Source organism: Tenrec ecaudatus, chromosome 2 (assembly GCF_050624435.1).
Source record: "Tenrec ecaudatus isolate mTenEca1 chromosome 2, mTenEca1.hap1, whole genome shotgun sequence".
NCBI lineage: Eukaryota > Metazoa > Chordata > Mammalia > Afrosoricida > Tenrecidae > Tenrec > Tenrec ecaudatus.
Window position 1 is genome coordinate 138,306,099 of NC_134531.1, and position 25,093 is coordinate 138,331,191.

The 25,093-nt window shown below is 54.4% G+C and overlaps 1 pseudogene; it reads right to left on the reverse strand.

The window, feature by feature from the left end:
* Window positions 1–611: 611 nt before the first annotated feature.
* Window positions 612–25,093, reverse strand: part of LOC142440119 (protein MIX23-like) — a 79,769-nt pseudogene continuing 55,287 nt past the window's right edge.

Consider the following 25,093-nt stretch of genomic DNA (forward strand, 5'->3'; position numbering starts at 1 on the left):
GGTGGATGCTGGGGCCCCCAACCCAAGCTGGCTGTCTCCCCAAAGAACAGAAATACTCCACCTGCTTATTATGTCAGGTTATATGGGCTCAGCTGCCCTCTTCTTCGACACAGAACCACTCAATTCAGCAAACCCACGCCCTCACCCAGCGCATGAGGCCATCAAGGCAAGGTGCCTTGACCTGCTTTCCCTCCACCTACTCACCTGGCACCTTACCTCCAACCAACCTGGCCAAAGAGTCAGCTCACCTCTGCCTTCCATGGAGCATGCCTCTGCCCTCATGGGCAGAGTCCACATCCCACCCAGCATTAAGGCCCAGCATCCCCTCTGAAGCTCCCCAGCCAGATGGGCTCTTCCTTGCTCTAGAGAACCCCACCTCCTGCAGGGCCATACCTCTCTCCCGGCCATTCCACTAAAGTCACATAGCTCCCCACACACAGACCATTCCTCTCCAAGCCCTCCCCTCCAACCTTTCCTAAAGCAGGCCCCTCCCAGAGGCCTCCTGACCCAGCACGGCATCTCTGGTCAACTCCCCTTTAGCTTATCCTGGGCATGGCCACCCGTCATATGGCTACCCCGCCACTGCTCTCTGCATATGGGGGGCTTGGGTTTCAGGCCTGAGAGGCAGCAGGGATGGGGCGTTACGACGAGAGAACTGCCCCTGTCACTGCGAGTAGTACGGCCTTCTTTCACCCAGAGAGGCCCTCAGCTTAGAACAAATGACAGGTGACTTACATTGATGTCTTCTAAGTCCAGGAAGTTCAGGGTCAGTCCGTTGCGCTTCCAGACGATGGGTGGCCGCAGGTCTCCGCGGACAGCACAGGTCAGCACCGTGCTCAGCCCCACCGTCACTGTGGTCACTCTGACCCGCTCCTCAGGGGCCAAGCTAAGCTGAATCACTTCTGCGGAGAAGGAGAAGACAATCAGCTGCAGACCCAGGGCGATTGGCTCATGGGGAGGAGCCCAGGTGGGGCTTCCAAGTTACCGTATATACTCATGTATAAGCCGAGTTTTTCAGCACATTTTTAATGCAATTTTGTGGTAAAATTAGGTGCCTTGGCTGGTACTCAGGTTGGCTTATACTAGAGAATATATGGTATCCACAAACCAACTAACCTGCCCCGTTGAATTGACTTGTTCTCAGTGTCCCTTTAGGACAAACGGACTTGCTCAGAGGGACTCCAAGGCTGTAACCTTTATGGAAGTAGACTGTCTCCTTGTTCTCCCATGAAGCAGCTAGTGGGTTTGAACTACTGACCTTGTGGTTAGCAACCTCATTTTGACCACAAGCGCCACCAGGCCTCCTTTGTTTACAGCATTCACATGGAATTTATAGATACACATTTTTTTCCTGTCAGATCCTTTAAGGGCTCATGAGTCTCAACAGGCCACGAGCCACCGCTCTAGGGTATAGGAGACAGCTGGGTTATGACTCTGAGCCGAGATGTGAGCTGCTGGGGTCTCATGGGCCATCGCAAGAGACCAGAGAGCCAGCTGTGTGCCCCTGCTCAGAGCCCCCCCAGGCTTAATGAAGTGCAGTCAAGGTCTGCTGGGTGGGCCGACAGGCTTCTCATCCATCTGGGGCAATTTAAAGGTTGCACTGTCTGAAGTCTGGGAATGAACTAGCTGACCTTTGAAGGTTCGTTCCTGTCTGATGATTCTGGGGACTTGGGCTTGGACTTGTGCTCTTCGACCGCGTGTGGCAGCCTTTGGTTTTTGGAAGTGAACTCCAGGCTGCACAAATGATTAACCCTTGCCGTTTCACACTTGATACCTGGCATTCAGACTGATCATTCTTCAGGCAAAAAGGGAAGGGCCTAAATATGCCCCTGTTCTCATGTTTTAAAAAAATGCTCAGGATTTATGGGGGGGGGGGGGGAGAAAAGAGAACTCACCAAACTCAGGCTGTTCAACTGTCAAGATGAAACCAGGCTTGGGGAGCAGTCTCCAGCTTGCTGATGGCCCCTGTCTCCCCTGTTCTGGGCATGGGGCATTAGCAGAGATGAGGTTTGCTAGCGCCGCATGCTTGGGAGCTGGTAGCTATTCAGGTATGCCAGCAAGCATGCTGAGAGCTCTCTTTGAACTGGGAGACCCTGACAGGTGTGTCCCCACAAACTGGAGTTGGGTATTGGGCGCTGTGATTCAGGGGTTCCCTAGGAAGCAGTGGTTGGTTTGTTACCACAAGAGGCAGCTGTGCACTGTACCTTCAGGGGCAGGGCAGGCCAGAGTCAAGACCATGGGGGTGGGAAAGGAAAGGGGTCACTAGGCCAGGGGGAGGGTGCAAGGGCAGGAAGCAGATTTGACTGTCGGGAAGGAGCGCAGTACAGACCAGCTTGGTGAGATGGACATGGCCGAGGCCAGCCTAACATTTCACCAACATCAGCGTGAGGCCTCTCAGGTCCTCTCTTCGAGCATGAGTCCTGCGGCTTACTGGAGAGCAGGATCCAGGTGAGGAGAGGGGGAAGGGAGAAGGAAGTCACTAAATGGCCTAGCTCCCAGAGTCCTCTGCTGGGGTCGGCCCTCTGCTCAGAGCCCAGAGTCTCCTTTCTGGGAGTCTCCACGCGGGTGGGTGTAGGAGGAGAGGAGGCCGGTCAGCCAGGAAGATGAGGAAGGATAAGGAGTGAGACACTGGGGTGGAGGAGAGGAAGATCGAGGTTGGGTGGGGGGGGCTCTTCTTCTACCTGTGAGACTGCATGTGGTGGGCAGAATTATGGGCTCAAGTTATGCCCGGGGACTTAAAATCTGCCTCTGGGTGGGGGCTCTGCACTTCGGCATTCTAGGTCTGCAGACCCGACCACCGGCCCGGGACTGACGGAACTGCGTGGTGTGGGGTGCCCGTGGGGCGGATAGCGGCATTCCCAGCTAAAAGGACCCGGGCAGCCTGCGGCCGCCTGGCACAAGAGTGCACAGGCCTCACCTCGGCGAAGAAAGGCAACCAGAAGCTCTCAGAGCAGAAAGCAGAGACCGCCAGCCTGGAGAGGTGCTGGGGCCACGGGGTGGGATACCTGGCATGCTACAACTCCCGGCTCAGACTGGGCATTTCGTTGCATCTTTCTCTCAGTGGCCAGTGGATGACGCCGGTGAAGAAGTCAGGTTAGCGACCCAAGACTAGTCAGTTGCCAGGATGGCCACAATAAAAAGACCAAATTGACAATCAGGGTGGTGCACCTGGAGGAGGCACAGCTTGCCCTGGGTCCTAGAGCTGCTGTTTTCAAACGTGGCTCCCAATCAGCAGCATCACATTGAGCAAGTGTGAAAAAAAACAAAACACCCAACTCCTGCCCAGCACTGATAGACACTAGATTCTAACGAGTATTCCAGGGGCTTCCATGGTACCCTGAGACCTGAGAACCAGTACCTTAGAGCAGTGGGTCTCCACCTTCCTGATGCCGCGGCCATCTCATAAAGTTCCTCATGTTGTGGTGACCCACTCCCCCAACCATAAAATTATTTTCATTGCTACTTCCTGTCATTTTGCTACTGTTATGAATCAGAGGACCCCTGTGAAAGGGTTGTTTGACCCCCTAAAGGAGTCTCGACCCACAGGTCGCTGCTTTAGAGGTTCTGGAAGATGGAAAAGGGGGTAGGGTGGGGCTGGGCAGGCAGGTGGGGTCTTCCAACTCACTGCCATGGGGTTTATTCCAATGCATAGCAACCCTATATGGCAGGGTGGAACGGCCCCTGTGGGTTCCAAAACGGCAACTCCTTCCCGGGGTGGAAAGCTCCTCCTTTCTCCTGAAGAGCCCTCGTGGTAGTGCGTCACCACCACACCAGCAGGCTGCGGGAGCACGGCCCCTTCTCTTGGAGGCCCAAATTATATTTTTAGAGAAAAGGGTTGGAAAGGGCCTATGTGGGTAAAAAAATTCTATGAACAAACCAAAGGCCAAACAGATAAAGAAAAAGGTGGGCCCGTGGGCCCCCTATGTGAGTGCTGGGTGTGCATGTGTCCTGAGTGCACCCCGTCTGTCTGTGTGAAGACCGGCACTTTACACGGCAACACCCAAGCAAAATTAGAATGCATGGATACGGACAGAACCATCATAATTCTGCTCCTGTCAGCTACACAAATATTAACCAAACAGCAAATATTTGGATCATTTAAAGTTTAATTAAATGAATGTTTTATTGGATTTAACTCATGTCAATATTCCCCAGTTCCTTTTAAAAATCTGAAGAGATTTATGGCTCCCAAGCCTCCTTTTTCAGCCTCAGCCCCTGCTGTTGATTATTCAGCAAGCCTTTGGTGGGCGGCCCTCCTGGCCCACTAAGTGGGGGTGATGGGTAGGCGACCTCCTGGGAGAGGGAGGACGAGACAATAGAAGGACGTGGGTGTCCAGTGATCAGGGCAGAACACTGGCGTAGGAGACATGCTGAGTGGCTTTTGTCCCTGCCTGTCCTTGGCCTTCAGTCTCATCATCTGTAAATTGAGGGGTTGGGCTTGGTGGATCCAGTGGGGGGCCCATCTCACTTTTGGGCTCTGGGACTCTGAATGGGTGATCCTCAATGGACGTCCTGTGGACACCCTACTTGGCTGCTGCCAACTGTGCCTCCACACGCCCCCAGGGCCATCTGCCTCTGCTCTTTGCCTCTGGAGGGACAAGCGCCTTCTCCAGGGGCGGCACCAGCAGATGCTCCTCCCACTGAAGCTTCCTTCCGGAATCTTCCTCCGCCTCAACAGCCAGAGTGCAGTGCTGGCCTCACCCCCACCCCCAGTTAGGCTCTGCTGCCTGTAAGTAAGGCTGCTTGTCCCCGCCTGCCTGTCAGTACATGGTTTGTCACTGCCCTGCTCCAAAGCCACCAGTGGCTCCCTGTGGCCCTTAGACTGGCCAAGTACAGCTCCACAGCCCTGCTCTGGCTTCCACGACTCGTCCTGTTCACAGGCCTGCTCCACACAGCTGAAGCCCTGTGCTATGACAACTGGCATTGAGAAGCTGCTTGCCAATTGGGTCTTCAGGATGGGCAAGGGAGTTGGGGGTTCTCACAGTTTGGGGAACCCTTGCTTGTGGGCCAGTACTCTTGATATCGGTGACCTGGACACTCAGGATCAGCACTGCCCAGCCCCCTCCTCTAGCTCCAAGATCCCAGCTTCATGCTCACATCTGTCCACAGGGATGGCCTCCTGTTTACTCCCACCTGCACCCAGCTGTCTCTGCAGCCTCGACTCCCCTTCTCTACTGGAGCGGGTCTGAGAAGCTCGAGACCCATCAGCCGACAGCAGCCAGGTGTATTTCCCTCCTAGCCTACCACCTGGCTGCTGTGCTTGCTTAGGTCTCCATGCTGGAGCCCCTCTGTGAGTTCTTGTGAAGGTGGGCTGGGGAAATGGCCCTGTCTCCAGGAGGCATCCATCTCCCCTTAGCTTTTGGGACGTGGCACACCAGGTCCCCCAGCAGACCTGGGTCAGCCCAGCAGTGGTTACAAAACACGAGTTATTGGCGCGGCAGCTCCTCCCACTAAGCGCTTGTTTCCTCAGGGTCACACGGCTATGATGTCACTCAGGTTGGGCTGCTTAATACAAGGCAGACCTGGAGGGAGGGATCAATTCAGGGAGCTTGAATAAGGTGGCATGTCGGGCAGTGGGAGTGCAGGTAGGACTGCAGGATCCTCAGGCCCGAGCTTAGGGGTCTAGCAGGCAGTAGGCCTGCTGAGGCCAAGTCTGGCCAGCAGCCGGCCCCTGGGTGGCTCAGCCTCTCTCTGTTCACTTCAGACGTGAGCAGTTGCACACCCCATTTCCCAGACACAACCTTGGGCCTCCTCCAGCAGACATGCGGATGTCCCCCCTCTTCCTTGGAGCTGGGTGAGAAGGGGTGGCAGCCACGGGGATTAATGGGATGACCACGAGCAGGCAAACAAACATCCTTCCTGAGGCCCGTTACAAGGGCAATCGCTGGAGAACTGGGCTTTAGTTTCTATTACCAAGCTCCCTTAATCTCAGGTGCTATTTCTCACACTGACTTGAACTCAATGAGACACTCATAGACTCATCAGCACCCTGGCAGGCCGGACTCTGGCGCTGTATAGCCATAGAAATCAAATTCCGCCAACTTCCTTTACAGCAGTTGATTTCCTTGGGTCAGAAACATTCCTGGGGCACATCTCCACCTGGACTTCTGTCATTTTCCACACAGTGTCCTGGGTGGAAAAGACCCTGCTCAAAGGCTCCATCATGCTGCCAGCACATAGTTTTTGACAGAGCTTCAAAGGCCAGACTCAGGCTTGGGGCCTGTTTGGAATTCAGGCAGTTTGGAGAGGGGACCCCAGACCAGGCCCTCACATACTCCTGTAGTGGCAGCCCCATCTCCCCGTGTTCTAGCTGGAACACAGGCACTGAGGCTTCGGGGGAAGAGTGCTTATCTTGCTTAAAGTAGGACTGGGCTGGAAGGCAGCTTGTGTCATTGGAGGCTAGCGTGTTGCTATGGTGTGAAATAGGTTCCACGGAACTTCCAGACTAAGCCTAGGGGGAAAGGGCTGGCAATCTACTTCTGAGCACCAATCAGTGAAAAACCTACTGATCACACTGCTCTGATCTGCAACTGATCATCGGATGGGTGGAGGGGAGGGGGCTAGCACGGGACTGGGCAGTGTTTTGTTCCACTGTGTATGACATGGTGGCAGTGAGAAGCAACAAGTCTGAAACAGCCCCCTCAGGTGACCTGAGATCCGTCAGAGGAGCTGTGACAAACCCCTAGGTCTGGGCTTGCCGGGTGTCTGGGCCGCACTGTGACGGTGCCTCATGTGAGAAACAGGCAGAGTGCATGTGTGCCTGGTGCCTGATGGCCTGCGGGGGCGCAGGCACCACCTCACCCTGTCCTGGACCTCGGACGTCACCTGGTGTTGGCAGAGCCGATGAGGTGGTGCCCTGCAGTCACCGGAGGGGGCAGCTGCAGGAGGAGCTGGTGCTTTCTGTCACCCTCCCTGCCTCCTGCAAACCGGCAGACTTCCTCGGAAACTCCCGGGTGTCAGCCTGCAGCGGTGGCTCTGGACCGGCCTTCTCGTTGCTCCCTTTCACATCGGAAGAGACACACGTGGGCCCCAAACTTCCAGGAGCTTGATGCCTCATTGGATTCTCATGTTCTTCCCTCGTTCTAGTCCACCTGCTAGGTTCATTTGGGGGCTAGTTAATTACCCACAGATTTGTAATGCACTCCTTTCAGCCGGCTTCTGTTCACTGTGGTCCTGTAGCCGGCGGTACGGTTTACTTACCAAGTAAAAGCGTGCAAGCTGCAGGACGGCACAGGTGGGATGGTTGCATTCCTTTTATATCCCCGGCACGTCACAGTCTTCTCAGTGCACACAGGGACGTAAATAGGTTTGATCAAATGAACAGTTGGACAGTATCCCTGCGATAATTGTGTATGCGCGTTTGCTATGTGCCAGGAGGCAGCGGGAATACACTGCTCAGCCCAATGGACCCAAGGCCTGGCAATCTGGGGTCCGCCCTGCGGAGGGGGTGTAGGGACCTGCAGCTGTCCCCAGTTCCCTGGCCAGGAGTCCAGACTCCTTCAGTGGCTGGTTCCCTTCTCCGGGGAGAGCCCAGCGGTGGTCCAGTGCTGGGTCCTGAAGGGTAGGCGTAGAAGGCAGGGCCAGGTCCCCAGCTCAACAAGTGTCAGCCTGGGACTCAAATCATGAGGGGCTAGCTAACTAGCTGGATGAGACTGGCGAGGCCCCTGAGACTGTGGCCCTTGGTGACTCTTCAGGTCAGGAACTGGCCTCACCCCCGCTGGCTCAATTATCTGTCAAACAACAGATGAGTTTACAACACGCCCTCTGGGATGGAAAGGGCAGCATGTACCCCAGGACAGAGCGCAGAAGGGCTGGGCAGGAGGAAGGGATGGAACCAGGAAGCACAGGGAGGGAGGAGGTGGAATAGCTGACGTTACATGGAGGGGACCGCAGTGGAATCAGGTGTGTGCGGATGGCTGGAGAGAAAACTGAAGATGGCCTCTGTGAACCTCACCCAAGTCGTGGTCAAAGTTGAAGAGAAAGGAAAGCCAGCCTGGTCTAGTGCTGTTTTGTGACTGCTGTGTAGAGGAGAGGGAGGTCAGAGCTGGGCTTGGTGGACATCACTTTCCCAGGATGCCCTGAGGTGTCACAAGGGAGCAGGCAGAAGAGGGGGATGGGTGTCCAAGCTTGGGAAGGAACAAAGAAGCGTTCAGTATCAAGGTGGCAATCCCAGAGTCCCCTAGTCAGCAGGGTGTGGGGGTCTCATATCCTGCACCCTTGGCCCGCTGTTAGCCTGGCTCAGCCACATGTCTCTCACACAGCCCACGTCTCTCCCCAGCCCGGCGCTTTCTCAGAGCTGGGACCTGGCTGTCCATCCTAACGCGATCCCGAATCTACGCCCAAAGGCGATGGTACACTTCTGTGCAGGATGGAAGAGCATCCTCGTCGCTGGCTTTACCTTGGAGACAGTGCACTATTGGCTGTGCAAAGACACCGTTGTTCATTGCCACTGAGTCAATTCCTGCTTCTGGCGGCCCCTTGAATACGCGCAAAGCTGCTTCTCAGGCTTCGCCAGACTGTGGCCCCGCGGGAGCTAGGTTTGTCTTCCTTGGTGCCTCGGGGTGGGCTCAACGTGCCAGCCTTTCGGTGAGGAGTGGAGGTCTGATCTGTTTGCACCACTCAGGGGCTCCAGCTATACCCTGGCTGCTCAGAACATACACAGACAGAGGAGCTCACAGGCTGAACCCAGAAGCTTCCGGACAAGCTGTCAATGACGATGGCTATTCTCCAACCAGCAAGAAGATGTCACGCTGTGCGTTCCCAAAGGCTGTTCCTTTTCCTCTTTGCTGCATCCTCATTAAGAGTGTCACTCACCCTCCCGTGGAGCCAGGAGGGGCCAAGTGATGGAGCTGACCAATGGCATGGGAATATGCCTGGCCACACCACCCACGCTTTCCCCTCCCCTCTCCAAGAGATCCTGCGGTCGGGAGTTCAGTTGGCAGACAGAACATGGTACCCTCATTGATGTTGGGAAGAGCTGCCCGCCAAACAGACCTGGGGGGATGAGGCATACATCTTAACTGTGAATGTGCCTCTTTGGGAGACAAAGAAGACACTTTATATTTTTACTGAAGAAATTAAGTGGAAGCAGCCTCATAGAGGCCAAGTCACCCAATCAGAATCCTCTGAACTTCTTGACAAGAGGAAATCCAACTTCTGCCTCAATTCTTCCCACACACCCCACTGCCTTTTCTTCTTTCACTATTGTCTGGGTCCAGACTCCCTGCCTATTAGGGAAGGGGTCTCAGAGTAGGCGGTGAGAAAATATACATTGAACAGTAAAATTAGTACTAAGGATGGAAAAATCAAGATGCCAAGAGAGAACTAGCAGGGGAGGCCAACTAACATGTGGTAGGAAGTGGAGGTGGAAGTCAGGGGCAGTCTCTCCGAGGAGGAGACACTTAGGTAGAGATCAGAACCACATGAAGAAACAACCCGTCCACAGATGGGGAGATAGAACATTCTAGGCAGAGAGAATGGCTGGTGCAAAGGCCCTGGGGTAGAGCAAGGGCTGCTAACTCCAACACGAGCAGTTTGAAATCTCCAGCCACTGTTGGGGAGAAAGACGGGACTTTTTACTCCTGTAAAGAGTTACAGTCTCAGAAATGCACACGGCAGGTCTGCCCTGTCCTATGGGGTGGCTACGAATCGGCATCAAGTCGATGGCAGTGAGTTTGTATTTTAGTTTGGGAACTGGAGAAAGCAGCCGCTCAGATAAGACAAAGGGATACTGCACGGTATAAAATCAGGAAGGTGTATGTCAGCGCTGCAGTCTTTCACCACACGTGTTCAAGCTGCATGCTGAGCAAATACTCCTAGGAGCCAGACAATAGGAAGAACTCGGCTTCAGGGCCAGAGGAGCCTTCTCAACAGCCGGTGATAGGAAGATGGCACAACCTTGCTTCCTGAAAGGTGAAAATCAAGGACTGCAGCCACCAGCATGGAGTACAACTCCACGTAAAGACAAGAAAATCACAACTGGACCAATAACCAACATCACGGTAAACGGGGATGAGACGGAAGCGGTCCCGGAGTTCCTTTTACTTGCTCACGGAAGCCGTCATTAAGAAGCCACACGATGGGTGGCACTGGGCAAATCTGCTGCGCAGGCCCTCTTTACCACATGGTCGAGCACCGGATGCCACCCGGAGGGCTGAGGTGGGCCTGACCTTAGCCACGGTATTTTCCACCTCCTCATGTGTAGAAGAAAGTGGCCGGTGGATCCGGAAGACTGCCGAGGAACGGGTAGGCTTGAATGATGACGCTGGAGTGGGGGGTGAAAGCACCGTGGATGCCAGGAGGACACACAGAGCTCTCTTGGAAGAAGCGCAGCCAGAGGGCTCCCTTAGAAAGCCAACGTTCCCTCGCATACAGTTTGGACATGTTATGGGGAGAGACCAGTCCCCGGAGAAAGGCATCATGCTTGGAGAGTGGAGGGTCGGAGAAAAGAGGAAGAGCGTCGAAGAGATGGATTGACAGAGTGGGGCAATGACTGGCTCTAGCCAGACGACTGTGGGGACTGGGCAGGTCACCGCGAGTCGGAGCAGATAGCATCTAAGAACCGCTTTTGATCAGAAACGGAGGTTAGACAGAGTTCTGTTTGCTGGTCTCTTCAGTGACTAGCTATGGCCTACGAGTGACTGACCAGGAAGAGGCGCACACACGTCTTCTCTCTAGGCCATTCTTGAAAGTTCTCTGGGTGGGGTGTGTGCAGTGGAGGGGCAGCCTGGGCAGTGCAGCGAGCCACCCAGTACCTTGTTCCATTGCCCCCTGCCCTCAGAATGGGGGGCACGGCTTCACACATGCAAAGGAGAGAAGCCACTTGGGAGGTCTGCCAGCGCAGGCTCGAATGGAAGGCACGTTCTGTTTAATTGCTCTTTCTCTCGAGAACGCCAAGTCAGGGCCTGCTTTGTCAACAGGCAGCAGCAGACTTTTGGGGAGACGGTTTTACATGTTTTTGTTTTCAATTCCAATTTCCTGCTCGCTCCACTGGTCGGATTAATTCCCGAGGAGGAATTCCGTGCCCCGGAGCTCCTGCCAGCTACCTTCTTCTAAGAGAGACGCCCATTGCTCAGGCCCCCTGGTCCTTTTGGAGCACGTCCCCTCTGCCTCACCCCACCCCAGGGCCTTAGCAGGGGGGTCTCCGCACCCAGGGTCCCTGCTCTCCCCCAGTGCCCCTAGGGGCCCCCTCCTCACAAAGTAAACCGGTAATGTGTCAGGGAGCTCAGCTGCACCCACTTGATGGATAGGGAGGTGGTCGGGGAGGATGCATCCCTGGCGGAAGTGAGGCAGGGCTGTCATTTGCTGATATGGGCATGAGCTAGGAAAGGCAGGGTGGGGAAGGGCAGAGGTGAGAACAAGGTTTGTAAAGGAAAACTACTATGTGACCACTACCACTCCCCGGACCAGCTCCAGGGGTCCTCAAACGCGGCCCGCGGAGGACATTTGTCCAGGCCGCAGGGTGTTTGTTTTACTTCAAAATAAGAGATGTGCAGTGTGCATAGGAATTTGTTCATAGTTTTTTTTTTTTATAAAAGTATAGTCCGGCCCTCCAACGGGTCTGAGGGACAGTGACCTGGCCCCTGGTTAAAAAGTTCGAGGACCCCTGATGCTAGAGCAAACAAACGCACTGAGAGCCAGGCAGGTGTGGTTACCAGGGCTGGGGGAGGGGGCAGTGGAGATTATGGGCTCCGAGTACTGGGTTTCTATGCGCGGGTGATGTGATGAAAACGTCTACAGATCACCAGTGGTGACAGTTATGTAACACTGGGCGAGGGTGGGGCGGCTGCAAGGATAAGTTCTGGAAATCACAGCTGGAGAAGAAGGCGATGAGCTGGGGCTGTGTGTGGGCAGGAGTTGGGCTCGGGAGGCCCGCTGCCGTGTGGAGTCTGGATGTTAGTCTAGGCGCCATTGCGGGAGGGGTTTAAGCTGAAGACTAAAGTGACTCCCACCTCTGGGCATTGGCTGAGCCAAACCCCCTCCCTGGAAACGGAGAAGGCCTGGGGTGGGTGGTGGTGGGGAGGGGTGGCCCAGGTGGCTCCATCCTCCCCGAGACTGTCCTGTGCAGTTCCAGGCCGGGGGTGGGGTAGGGTGGGGAGGCACCGCTCTTCATGTGTGGGCTTTCAGGACAAGGAAAGCATTCTCAGACACCCCACGCCAGCTTCCCTCTCGTTTCTTTAAGCAGGTGTGCGCCACGCGCTCACTCCAACAGCGCTTCCGGACTAGGGGACTCAGGAGTGCTACTGGGGCTCTTGGCGAGGGGAGGAGGGGGGCAGGCAGAGGGGTGGCACACAGGCTGGCACTGGGGCGGGGCTACCTGGAGGAGTCAGTTTCAGAGATCCAGGTGTGGCCAAGAGGCCAGCAGATTTGGGGTAGCAGTCGGGTGTGGGATACAGGCTCATATTGACTGAATGAGGAGCGTTGGGGTCTGGTCAAGTAGGTAGGCTGGGGGAGTAAACCCCTAAGCACTATTGTTATTGAAGCCCTGGGCAGAGGGGTTGAATTGTGTGGGTCTGAAGCAGGGGTGGGGTTTGGCCTGGAGGGCCAACTTCTAATTTCATCAATGTGTAAATGGCATGTAGAGCCATGGGGCCAGCGGAGGTCAGTGGGGCATGTGTGCATGCAGAGTGGACCTGAGCCCCAGCACTGCCAGTGTTTAGAGGGGGGGTGGGGGTGAGAGAAACCACTGCTGAGGAGGATGCATCTCTGCTCTGTGCTGCGAAGGGTTCAGGTCAGAGCCCTTTCAGGCAGGACCACAGGCGGTGGCAACACGTCTGGCCCCTCGCATGTCTCACCGCATGTTGGGGAGAGAAAGCCTCACCAGACAGAGAGAGTGGGAGGCAAAGAGGCAGAGAGGAGCTGCTTAACGGCGTTTTGCAGCGAAGGGGAAGAGAACACGGAGGAGATGGTGGTAGATGGACGATCAAACAACAATAACCTGGCTTGTTTTATCGAGGATGGGGTTCTTAAGTCAAGGAGAGAAGGGGTCATTTCAGAGAGCAGAGTGAGTGGGCTGGGGCAACCCCCTGGGGGATGTGGAGGTGCTGAGGCTTGTAACAGAAGGTGGACAGAGAGTGTGGGGTCAGGCGGGGATGTCAGGGAGTGGCCTGGTGGTGCAAAGAGGCCTTTTCTGGTTCTCAGTCCCTGCCATCGAGTTGTTGCCAACTCAGCGACCCCACAGGACACGGTGGCGCTGCCCCTGGGGGTTTCTGAGATGGTCTCTCTTTACGGGAATCGGAAGCCGCCTTTGTTTCCTGAGGGAGGAGCAGTGGGTAGTTTTGAACGGCTGCCCTTTCTGTTGGTAGCCTGACATGTGACACTGTGCCACGTGAGTGCATCTTCAGTGGGTGTGGCTTTGTTACAACGGGGCAGGAACCGATGCTGCTTAACACCTGACAAGGCCCAGGCCAGCCCCACCACACAGACTTATCTGGTCCAGTTTGTCCGTACTGTAGTCATGGGGAAACTGGAATCAAAGAGCACCACGCGGGCAGTAAGAATCCTCACTTGGATCCTCCCTCCACCCTTCTTGTTCCTTAGGATGAATGACCTTCCCACTGCCCTGGGCACATCTGGGTCAGGACTGGGCAGAGCCCTGTGTTAACTCACTCATGTCTCTAAGGCCAGAGTCAGGGGCTGGGCATCCCCCTGCTGCTGTTCCTCACTTCCCAGGTTGACACCTTGTCCCAGGGCCTTGCTGCAGGAGGGAGGGAAGGAGGTGCTATCATAGATCAGCACCCTTTTACCCAGGGCTTGGGGGTGGGGAGAACTTCCCAGCAGAGCGCAAGATGCAAGATGTGAGGGAGTGGCGTTCCAAATCCTGGGGTGTGCAAAATTCCCGTCTTGTATGGGCTGTTTCTCTCTTGGACTTGTGGAGCTGCTCGACATGATCTTTCAGACAGAACCCTATCATGGATGCGTTGTCCAAGGACAGATCTTTGCGAGACAAGCCTCGCCTGCTTCCTCTCCACAGGCTCCCCGCATCTGTCAGTGAGGACTCTCCACATCTTGACCCATGGCAAATTGCTTCTTGCCTGCTCCCGCCTGCAGAGCACGTGCAGCGGAGTCTGCCTGTGGGCTGAGTGAGCGGTCCATTTTAAGGACGAATGGGCCAGAATCGCGGCCAACTTCTCCCTGTGCTGACAATGACAGCCAAGCCACCATCACACCCAACTAAATCCACCCCTTTCTCTCCACACACCCAGCCGCTGCTCAGGGTCACAACCTCCTTCCTGGCACCAAGGCGCCACCAGCAGCTGTCAGGTCCGCCCCTCCCTTACAAACAAGAAAGGAGCCTTCCAGGCCCCGGGTTCTCACTCACAGACCAAGAAGTGCTTGTTCCACTGAACATGGGGTCCCCATAGGGGGAGGGAGGTCTACTCCATGACCACTACCAACAACAACCAAGTTTTAGTTATCTGCCTCTCTGCCCTGCCCTTGGCCCAGCCTGCCTCTCGGGGTAGCCCAGGTGAGGAAACTGACTGCCCTGGACACAGTCCAGGATGCAGCTAGGGTTGGCATGGGGCACAAATCCCCGACTGGGAGGAAGTGCCACCATTAAAGAGTCCAGGTGAAACTGAAAGGATGGCAGAAAGGTCTTCCAGGACTGGACACATTTGTCGTTTGGTGAGTTTTGGACAAGTGCACTTGAGAGGGACTCTGGGGGTGGGGTGGGGGATGCAGGCCACCCAGCAGCACAGTAGGGCGGCAGGTCTGGATCGGATGCTGTTGGGAAGGAACATGGCAGGCCAGAAGGTTATGGTGGCAGGTTCAGCATCTGGGTAGGATTTGGGGTTCTTCTCAAAGCATTGGCTTTTCTTTTGTACATTGTGAAAACAGGCTCAGGCTCAAAGGCAGCAGGAGAGTGGCTTGTTTGTAAACAACAAACACATCAATGAATCATGCAGATGCCCAAGACCCCCACTGCCCAGCCCCCTCCTCAATCCCAGGGCCCTTGCTTCCTGCTCATATCTGGCTGTGAAGGTGTCCTCCCTGGCCACTCTTACCCCATCTGCATCAGGATGACCCTCTGAGACTTTTCCTCTCTGCAGGCTCTGAACCCCTTCTCCACGTTGCCCCATCAGGAGGAGAGGGTCTGAGGAACTTGAGGGAGTTGGGAGCTCAGCCGACAGCATCAAGTGTGTTACCCTTCTTGCCCACCACCTGGCTGCTGTGCCCACTCAACTCTCCATGTTGAAGTCCCTCTGCAGGGTCTTGTGAAGGAGAGCTAGAGAAATGGCCCTGTCTCCAGAAGGCGTCCACCTCCCCTCAGTTGCACACCAGGCTCCCGGCAGACCTGGGCCATGGTTACAAAGCACAGAGCCATTTGCGAGACAGCTCCTCTTACGGCTGTAATTCTTCCAGGGCTAAGCATGGAGCCCAGTAACGCCCTCCCTGGTGAGACAAACATGGCGAGATTGGAAAGCAATCATGCCTGTGTACACAGCTTCTCACTCTCCCCCAGTGTCTGAAGGCCAACTGCCACTGGGCCCTGTGTAGCCCTGGGGGAACCCGCAGCAATCAAACCCTGGCATTCCTAGCTGGGCTCTCTGAGACCCGGCGCTCTGATGGTTACTGGATGGACTGTCCCACCTGAATATAGTTCTTTCCTGGACCCAGCCTCACTGGCTTTTCTGAGGCCTTCCGCTGCTTGCTCACCTGGGGCTCTCCAAGTCTGGTCACCTCCACTTCCCATTCCTATTGACCCAGCCTTTCCTCCACTTCCATAGCCACAGGCCAGAGTCTCACCACCGACCCTGCCTCTTCCCCACTCCTCACATCACCTGACAACTGTTGTGTGTGGGGTGTGTGTGTGTGTATGGGGGGTGTGGCTCAGGGGAAGGTGACCTGGAGTCAGCTGTAAGCATGGCTCAGCCTCCACTTCCATCCTAATTCACCTTCCCATACTTTCTGCGCCCCCCGCCCCCCACCTTCCCACTGGCTGCCTCCTCACTCAACATCCTCTTCCTTCTCTTAAAAGCATGTCAGTGGCGTAAATACCTGCACCAAACATTGCATTTTAACCACTTTCCAGTGAACGGGCCAGTGATGTCAATGACATTGGTCATGTTTTACAACCATTACCACATTCCCAAAGTTTTACACCACCTCCAACAAGAACTTGGGGCTCCCTGAGCAGCTCTTCTCTAGTCTTCCTCCCTCCCCGCCTCCAGCTCCCGCCAACCATGGATTCACTTTGGTCTCTGTGCATCTACCTATTCCAGAGGCCTCATAGACATGGGAGCACATGCGTGCCCCTTTGAGCCTGACTTCTTTCACTCAACAGGATGCTTTCAAGGTTCATCCGTGTGCCTTCCTCTTTAAGTTGGACGACGTGCCCATTGTCAGTATGGACCATGTTTTGTTGGTTCGATTGTTTAACTCTGGGTAGACATGCATGCTGCTTCCACCTTTTGGCTGTCAGGAATAATTCTGCAATCTGCCTCAGCTCCTGCTTTACAGTCTTTGGAGTGGAGTCGTGATCTTTCAGTGCGAGGCCACGTGACCATTCCACCAGGAAACCTGGGGGAGCTAGGGGTACACAAACAGCTGCTAACAGAAAGGCATTCTCTGCCACCCCAAGCTGCTCCTCATTTGGGTGCTGCAAAGATTGCCACCTTGGACCCCCCAAGAGGCAGTCCTCCTCTGTCCTCAGGGTTGCTGTGAGTCAGAATCGGCTTGGTGGCGCACAGTGACAGGGCAATGGTCAACTCCTGGCCTGAAGGGCCACCATTTCAACCTACCTAGAGGCACCTTGGGAGGTAAGTCTGGTGATCTGCTACCAAGAGGTCATGACCTTGAGAACCTCAAGAGCACAGCAACAAACACTGAAGAGGAGGGCTTGCCGATGGCTTGCGTTTCAGTAAGTGGTGTTTCCAATCCATTCAGTGCCGTAGAAGAAAGGCCTGGTGATCTACTTCTGTACCCAGGGACCATCCTGGGACTGAGGTTGCAGTCTGAACATGTGGGGTTGTCGGGCCACTGGGATCAGCTAGATGGATTTAATGACTAAAACCCAACCCAGCCCATTACCATCAAGCCATTTTGTCTCATAGCAATCCTCAAAAAACAAATAAACATACCCCCCCCCCAAAAAAACCCCCTCACTGCCATGAAGTCGATTCCCACTCATACTGACCCTGTAGGGCAGAGAAGAAATAATGTGGGTTCTGAGACTGTAACTCTCTACAGGAGTAGGTAGCCTCATTTGTCTCCCTTGGAGCAGCTGGTGATTTCAAACTTCTGACCTTGTGGTTAACAGCCTAATTAATAAGCCACTATGCCACCAGGACTTCTCCAGAAACTGGATAGGATTGAAGAGAATTACCCCATAGCTTGGTCAAGGCTGTCAGTCTTCCTGGCAGCGGACTGCCACATCTTTGCCCTTCAGGGCCTGGACCAGGGCCAGGGTCTGTGGCGATTAGGTGAGCAAGGTATAGTGGGCGCACACTCTCTTAGAGGAGGAGAGAGAACAAGAACAGGAACTGGGACTCACCACGAGGACGGGCCAACTGAGAGAGGAGTCCCTGAAAGGACACGCTGGGTTGGGGGCGGCATGGGTAGGGCCCAGAGAGGGAGGTGTCTCTGCTGCTTTCTATTGCCTCCTCAGCACCTCTCGTGGATGCCTGGCACCCTGCTGACCTCAATAACTACATTGACTTACAGGATAAATGAGCTTGCTAACAGAGGGGGAGGAGGGCAGAAGGACACGACTGAGGCACTGAGGGGAGCTGATGCCGTTGGCATGTGGGTGGGAATAGGGCCCAAACAGGGGCTTCCTCAGTGGTCTTGTGCAAGCTCCACTGCGCTGGCCCCCAGGGGGACCTGTCATTGCAGCTCAGCTCTGAGGGGTGGAGGAGACTCTCCCTCAGGGCAGCAGAGTAGGGAGTGGGGAGCTCAGCTGCCCTTGCATAAGCATGCCACTCCCAGCAGTGAGGCGGGCCAGTAACCACTGCCTTTCTCAAAGGATCCAACTCATTGCCATTGAGTTGCTGTCGACTCATAGCGACCCCATAGGCCAGGGCAGACCTGCCCCCATGGGACTCTGAGACGGTAACTCTACAGGAGCAGAAAGCCGCATCTTTCTGATGAGCGGCTGGTGGTTTCGAACTGCAGACCTTGAGGTTGGCAGTCCAACACTATACCACCCGGGGGCTTTCTTTTGCTGTGATGATTTGGCTGGGACTTTACATACTCCCCCCCCTCTCACCCCCACCCCATTCATAGCTACACACCCAACAGGGGATAATTTATAGTAGTGACTCCAACCAAAACACCAAGTCTTGGTCATTCCCCTCCCCCCCACTCCCATCACCAACCAACCAGGTCTATACTAGGGTGACTGGACCCTTATTAGTGTGAGCTCACCATGTCTACCTGCCATGGCGGCCCCCTGGTTCTCCCTTGACGGACGGGCATTGGGAGCCTGGCCAATGCATGCGCCCTGGCAAAGCCCAGGCATGGGGCCTCTGCCTGTAAACATGGGTGCAACCACGGCAGATGCAGCCAACGTGTCTGTGACCTACCACTGCTCCAGGACACTGGCCTTGGAGGCTGCTAGCCAGTTTCCTTTCTCCGGGCGGAACTGCACACAAGCCAGGAAGTCTTTGTGCTGCCCCAAACAACCTTCTGTTTTAATGAGCCTCCTGTGCTTGTGGGTGGGAGGGGGAACGGGGAACGGGCAATGGCCAGTGAAATGGGCCCATTAGAATGGATGCCCATCAGAACGACGCCTGGCCCTCTCCGTGCGGAGGGTACAGCTGAAGGCAGGGCAGGCAGAAGTCCTGGGGGTGGGGTGGGAGGAGGAGGGTGTGTGCACGCATGCGTGTTAGGACACAAGAGAGGGTCATTGAGCAGAGTCCCTGAGGTCACCCCTAGTCCAAGCCCCTCCCTCCTCATTCCAGAGGGGAGCCACGAGGACAAGGGAGTGATGGCACTCAGGGCACGAGCAAGCACGACGGGTCTTGTATTCCGGTAAAGAGTCAGTCTCTGAACGTCACAGGGACAGTTCTGCCCTGTGCTGTAGGGTTGCTAGGAGTCGGCACTGACGTGAGGACAGTGAGTTTGGCTTTGGTTTGACCTCATTGCTCTCCTCCAAACCCACTCTCAGCACTGACTTCCCCACCCTGGAAGAGAAGGCGGTGACCCAGGTCCCCACACATTAGCAGAGCCTAGGCAGTTTGGGAGGCCCAGGACCTGGGAGCCTCAGTCCTCCTGGGGGCAGAGGGCCAGGCCACCTACTCCGGCCAGGCTCTCTCTGGCTGAGAGTGGGGCCGTCCCTGAAGATGCGCAATTACTGCTGTCCACCTGGCCCTCTGCTCACCATGCAGGCAGGGACACAGACATGCTGTGACTGGGCAGCCCCTGCCCTGAGATAGCTGTGGCCGACTGCACTCTTGGGCATGGCAGCCCCTGCCCCGAGGGAAGCTGGGCCCAGAGCTGTGACCCGAGCTCCCCCGTGGGTCCTGGATCCTTGCTGTGTCTCCGCCTCTGGGAAGGTCAGAACCCTGTTCTATGGGGTGGGGGGATACCTCCCTTTCTACCAGAGGAACCAAAAAGGGGGCCTAGTGTGCCCACCCCCAAAGCTCTCTGAGAGAATGGAGGCCCAATAGCTCATGTAGATGGAGGACTCAGGCAGCTTGTCCTTACCACTGGGAGCTTCCCTGTCCCTACTTCTCAGGACCAATTTTCTGGGGAGGAAGAACCGTAGCAGTAAGAAACCGGGAGATTTTGATTCAGCAGGTCCTGGTGGAGTGGGGAAGTGGGGGTGAAAGAAAGGAAAACAGAGTGTGGGAAGGGGGTGGGGGTGCAGGTGGGGATGGGACAGGGCACAGTGGCTCAGGTACCAAGTGGTCTAAACGCTTTCTGATGGGCATGGGGTGGGGCGGGGTGAGTAGGTGGGCGTGGGGCAAGCATAGAATCAGCAGGTGTTGCCTTTCTGCTAATGGGTATCTGAGCTCTTTGCTGAAGACTGGTTTCCGCCATTGACACAGGCCACCCTCTCTGGCAGGCGTTTGCAGCGGGTGGGGAGTACGGTTGGCACGGAGTGGAGAACAGAATAGGTGTTCACAGCAAGAAGGCTGTTGGGTAGCAGGCAAACCTCCTCAACCTCCGTGTTTCACTGGCCTGGCCGCGGTGCCTTCTCCCAGCAAGCAACTCCTTTCTGGCCCTGGGGCCTATTTCCTGGGAACGATGCTAGCAGCTCACTGGCACCTCCAATGTCCTCAGTAAACCTTTCTTAGGTGGGGTCACCCAGACACAGCTTTGAGGGGGGTCAGGGATGAATGACGGAGCCTCCCAGGTGAAGGGCTCGGGAAACTTCGTCTGTAATTTTAAAAGCCACTTTTGTCTGTCAACTGTGGACCAACTGGTTAAATGCTAGAAGCACCCAATCAAACGGCACTCTCATCCTCCAGACACCACTTAAATTCCTCTGCTGTGCTTGTCTCCGGAGCCAGGAACCCTCCTGACTATTGTAAAGGTCACACCGCCCTGGCCTTTCCAATTCACTGCCCAGTCCTCGGCCCAGCCTCCCTCCCACCTCTCCCTCTGCACATGGAGGGCTACTGCCAGCAGCTGAGGAGCCAAAGCTGGCTGGGGAGGACCAGGGCCTTGCTCTTCCCCCCCACTCACAGGTGGACTACCCAAAAGGCAAGGTAAGCATGGGCTTCCTTGTGTTTAGTATCTATGGCGAACAATTTCACATGGGGTTTACCACCAACACACGTGAAGCTGTTCATCCCAGATGAGTAAGCACAAGGAAGCTCATGCTTACCTTGCTTTATTGGGTATGCTGTCCCAGCCAAGGATCGTAAATTTGAAGAGGCTTTGATTCTGTAGGAAGTTGCTGTGGGGTTGGGAGGGGTGCCAGCCGTACCTAGAAGCTGAACCTTTGATGTGGTGAAAATATGAAATTGTTCACTACACACTAGAGAGTAAGCACAAGTAATGGCAAAGAATTCAATGGCAAGGAATTTGGTTTGAGTTTCCACTGACAAGTGAAGCCGAGGATGTGCCCGCCGGTCTGCGCAGAGCTGGGGGATCTAGCTGAAGGACGCCCTGGTGTTTCTCTCCAGGTGTGGCATCCACGTCAAACACTCACCCATGGGCTCACGCCATGTCATGAGAAGTGTCATGGGAAGGTTGTCACTGGCATCCCCTTTATCTGAAAGTATTGTCCTCTCTCACATGTTTTTATTTTCTATGTGGGGTTTATGTGCTAGTCAATGGCACTAATCTTTACTTGGCCAAATGACTGGTTGACAATCCGAGGTGAGGTCTCTTATGTTTTAGTTTTGTTTGGTCAGTGTTTTGAAATTGTACTGGTTCATCAAAGCCTCAGGTCTGGGGCACAAGTGTTGGCCATGACGTTGTGCTTCTAGGCGGCACTTCTCTGTGTTCAGCCATCTGGACCTGGGGGACCAGGCTGGCAGGGACCCAGGGCTCACAGTTGAGTAGTCTGAGACATAGGGGCATCATGGAGGGGAGGCACTGGGTCTGTCCCTGATCTGGGTGGGTGGGTGGGGACTTGTTTTCACTAGAATCAACCCTCTCAATGAGAAGGTGCGATTTTGTATTTCAAACAAAAGCTAAAACCAGTTTAATGGACTCCACATTTTTGCCAATATGCACTCGTTTCTGATCACCACTCAAGTTTAAAGGGGCTTCATTTGACACTGGACTCTCCTGGGCTGGCGACTAGGTACCTAGGACATAACTGACAAATCCACTTAATTGGCCCCAGAAGAGCTCTTTTCACCAAGAATGGAGGCTGGAGCCCCTGCTGGGGAACATGACCTACTGGGGCTGGAGTTCCAAGGTCAGAGGACAGTGGTGCAGAAGATGTGCTTTAAACTCGGGGCTGCCAACACTGTGCTTCCCCATGCAGGCATTGGCTTGAGAGGCTGGGCTGATGCACATTTGAGCTTCTGGCTGACTTGAGTCCCCGGGAAGTTCAAGGCCTTTGCAGGTTCAACTGGAGGCTGTGTGGACACGGCTCATTCGTCTTTGTAGCCCAACCTCCTCAGTGGAAAATTTCAACTGCAATCTCAGCTGCCTCCCTCCTCATCTGGAGACAGGGAGGAGGGAGGGGCAAGGGTTGCATTTTTCTTAACTTTAGAAACTATAAGACATAAATCTGCCACTTTTATAGTAACACCAATCTGTAATGTTTGGGTAGTGAAAAAACAAAGAGTCATTTGCATGTCCATTAGCAGGAGATTGGTTAAACCGTATATCCTCAAGTATAAACTAAGTTTTTCAGCACATTTTTAACACAGTTTATGTGGTAAAATTAGGTGCCTGGGAAGAAGCACACCAGCCTGCATGATCACGAGGTGCCAAAGGGATCAGTTATCAGGCATCAAAGAACAAAAAATCATATCATTGTGGGCTCACCTCCCTGATACGATCGCTGAAGACAAATGGGTGCATAAGCAAATGTGTTGAAGAAAGCTGATGGTGCCCAGCTATCAAAAGATATAGCGTCTGGGGTCTTAAAGGCTTGAAGGTAAACAAGCGGCCATCTAGCTCAGAAGCAACAAAGCCCACATGGAAGAAGCACACCAATCTGTGTGATCACGAGGTATTGAAGGGATCATATATCAGGCATCATCAGAACAAAAAACCATATCATAGTGAATGAGGTGGGGAGTGCGGAGTGGAGACCCAAAATCCATTTGTTGGCTACTGGACATCCCCTTACAGAAGGGTCTCAGGGAGGAGACGAACCAATCAGGGTGCGACATAGCAACGATGAAACATACAACTTTCCTCAAGTTCCTAAATGCTTCCCCCCCGCACCCCCCATCATGATCCCAATTCTACCTTACAAATCTGGCTAGACCAGAGGATGTACACTGGTACAGATAGGAACTGGAAACAGGGAATCCAGGGCAGATGATCCCTTCAGGACCAGTGGTGTGAGTGGCTATACTGGGAGGGTGGAGGGAGGGTGAGTTGGAAAGGGGGAATCGATTACAAGGACCTACATGTGACTTTCTCCTTGGGGGACGGACAACAGAAAAGTGGTGAGGGGAGACATCAGACAGGGTAAGATATGACAAAAATAACAACTTATAAATTATCAAGGGTTCATGAGAGAAGGGGGAATGGGGAGGGAAGGGAGAAAATGAGGAGCTGATGCCAGGGGCTTACGTGGAGAGCGAATGTTTTGAGAATGCTGAAGGCAATGAATGTACAAATGTGCTTTACACAATTTTGATGCATGTATGGATTGTGATAAGAGTTGTATGAGCCCCTAATAAAACGATAAAAAAAACCCAACTAGGTACAACGGCTGATATTTGGGTTGGCTTATACACGAGTATATATGGTATATTTTATTTTAGCCCCAAATAGAATATTATAAGCCTTGGTGGCCTTGTCAGGAAAGTGCTGGACTGTAACTGAAAGCACCGTGTTTCAAACCCACCAGCTGCCCTTCAGGAGAAAAAGGAGGCTGTCTGCTCCTGTACACAGTGCCAGCCTTAGGAACCCAGCATGGGTCGCTGCGTCAGAGTGGGCTGGAGTGGCAGCGGGCTGTTATGGAGAGCCAGGGAAAGTTGTCTGTATGGACTTGCCATGGTTTGAGGTGAGAGGAGCATCTTGCAGACCATGTATAGTCTTATCCCATCCCTGAGTCGATGAGGTCTTGGAGGGGTTTCTTTGAACTTTGTGTGCATAATTGTGTACAAGTAGTATATCTTCCAGCACCAGCCTGTCAGTTTGTGCTGGGTCAGCTTATGTGTTGCTGTGTTTCAAATGCCAGAGAGACATCCGTGGTGAATGGGTCCTGGGGATTCCAGACTAAGGCAGGCTAGGAAGAAAGCTCCAGAGAGCTACTTCCCCAAAGTAGCCAATGACAACCTTATGGAGCGCAACACAACAGACACGGTCTGGCTCCCTTGCTTTAGACATGATACCCCGAGGAACTGCTCACCAGAAGAGGACAATGTGTTTGGTGAAGCAAAGGGCCAGTGAGGACACAGGGCCCCCCTGGTGAGATGGACTGTCACCGTAGCCTTAATGACGGACTGGAGAATACTGGTGGTCGTGAGGCTAAGGCATGAGTGGGCAACGCTTCACTCTGTTGTACATGAGGCCCCTATGAGCCAGAGTCAACTCAACAGAGCAGACTCAATGACAACTAACAGCAAGCACATAGTACTTTGAAACGAAGGGTATTTTTAATGAAGACAAAAGCAAGCCCCCAGGAGCATCTCTCTCTCTGGGCTGCTTGGGGACCAGACAGAAGCAGCTGTAATTGAGAGATGCCCTTTGAACTTTATGCTCACTGGGTTCTGAGACTTCATGAATCAGACTGGGACACTCATCCAAGCTTTCCCTCGAGGGAAAGCTTGCTCTTAGGCTGGCTGGACTTCGTAGTCCCCAGCATGGGAGTTGGATGACATTATATTTACTTGAACATGGATGGAACTGTAGGGGTAGAATCTAACCTGTCAGCCAGGTTGCAGCCTGAGGATGCCTCCCTGGGGGTGTGGCTGTCCGATAAAGAGGAAACTGGGACGTTCCCTTTCTCTCTGCCCCTCTACCTTCCTGATTGTTGGGATGCTGCCAGTCTCCAGGGGCTGCCCCATGAGAGCTGCCCAACCCTGAGAACTGCCCATGCCAGCCATAAGCCACCACCCCTGGGTCCACATGACTCTCTACCCACTGGCCTATGAGCTTCCTGCGTCCCACATTACCTTTCTGCATCCTTGGCCGGCAGCTTGGTGAGTCTGAATTGGGCCTCAGCTTGCCCCGGGCTCATGGACTTGAGTTGGACTGGGCTACATGCCTTCTTGATACAAGACTGCTTCTTGATCTGAAGTCCTTTCTTACACATACATGAGTGTCCCTGGTTTCGCTTCTCTAGGCAACCCAGCCCAACACATGTACTCCGCATGTGAGCTGACCTGGGGTCTGGGAAGTTCTAGGACGCAGAATAGCGCGCCCCTTATTTCACCGGGCAGCTGCCTCCGGAGCCTGCTGTCGCTTGGGCTTTCGTGGCTATTGGGATGGGAACACTGAGGTTGTGAAACTGAAGGGGAGGAGGGAGTGCAGGGGAGGGGTCTGGAACTAACCACTTGTGGTG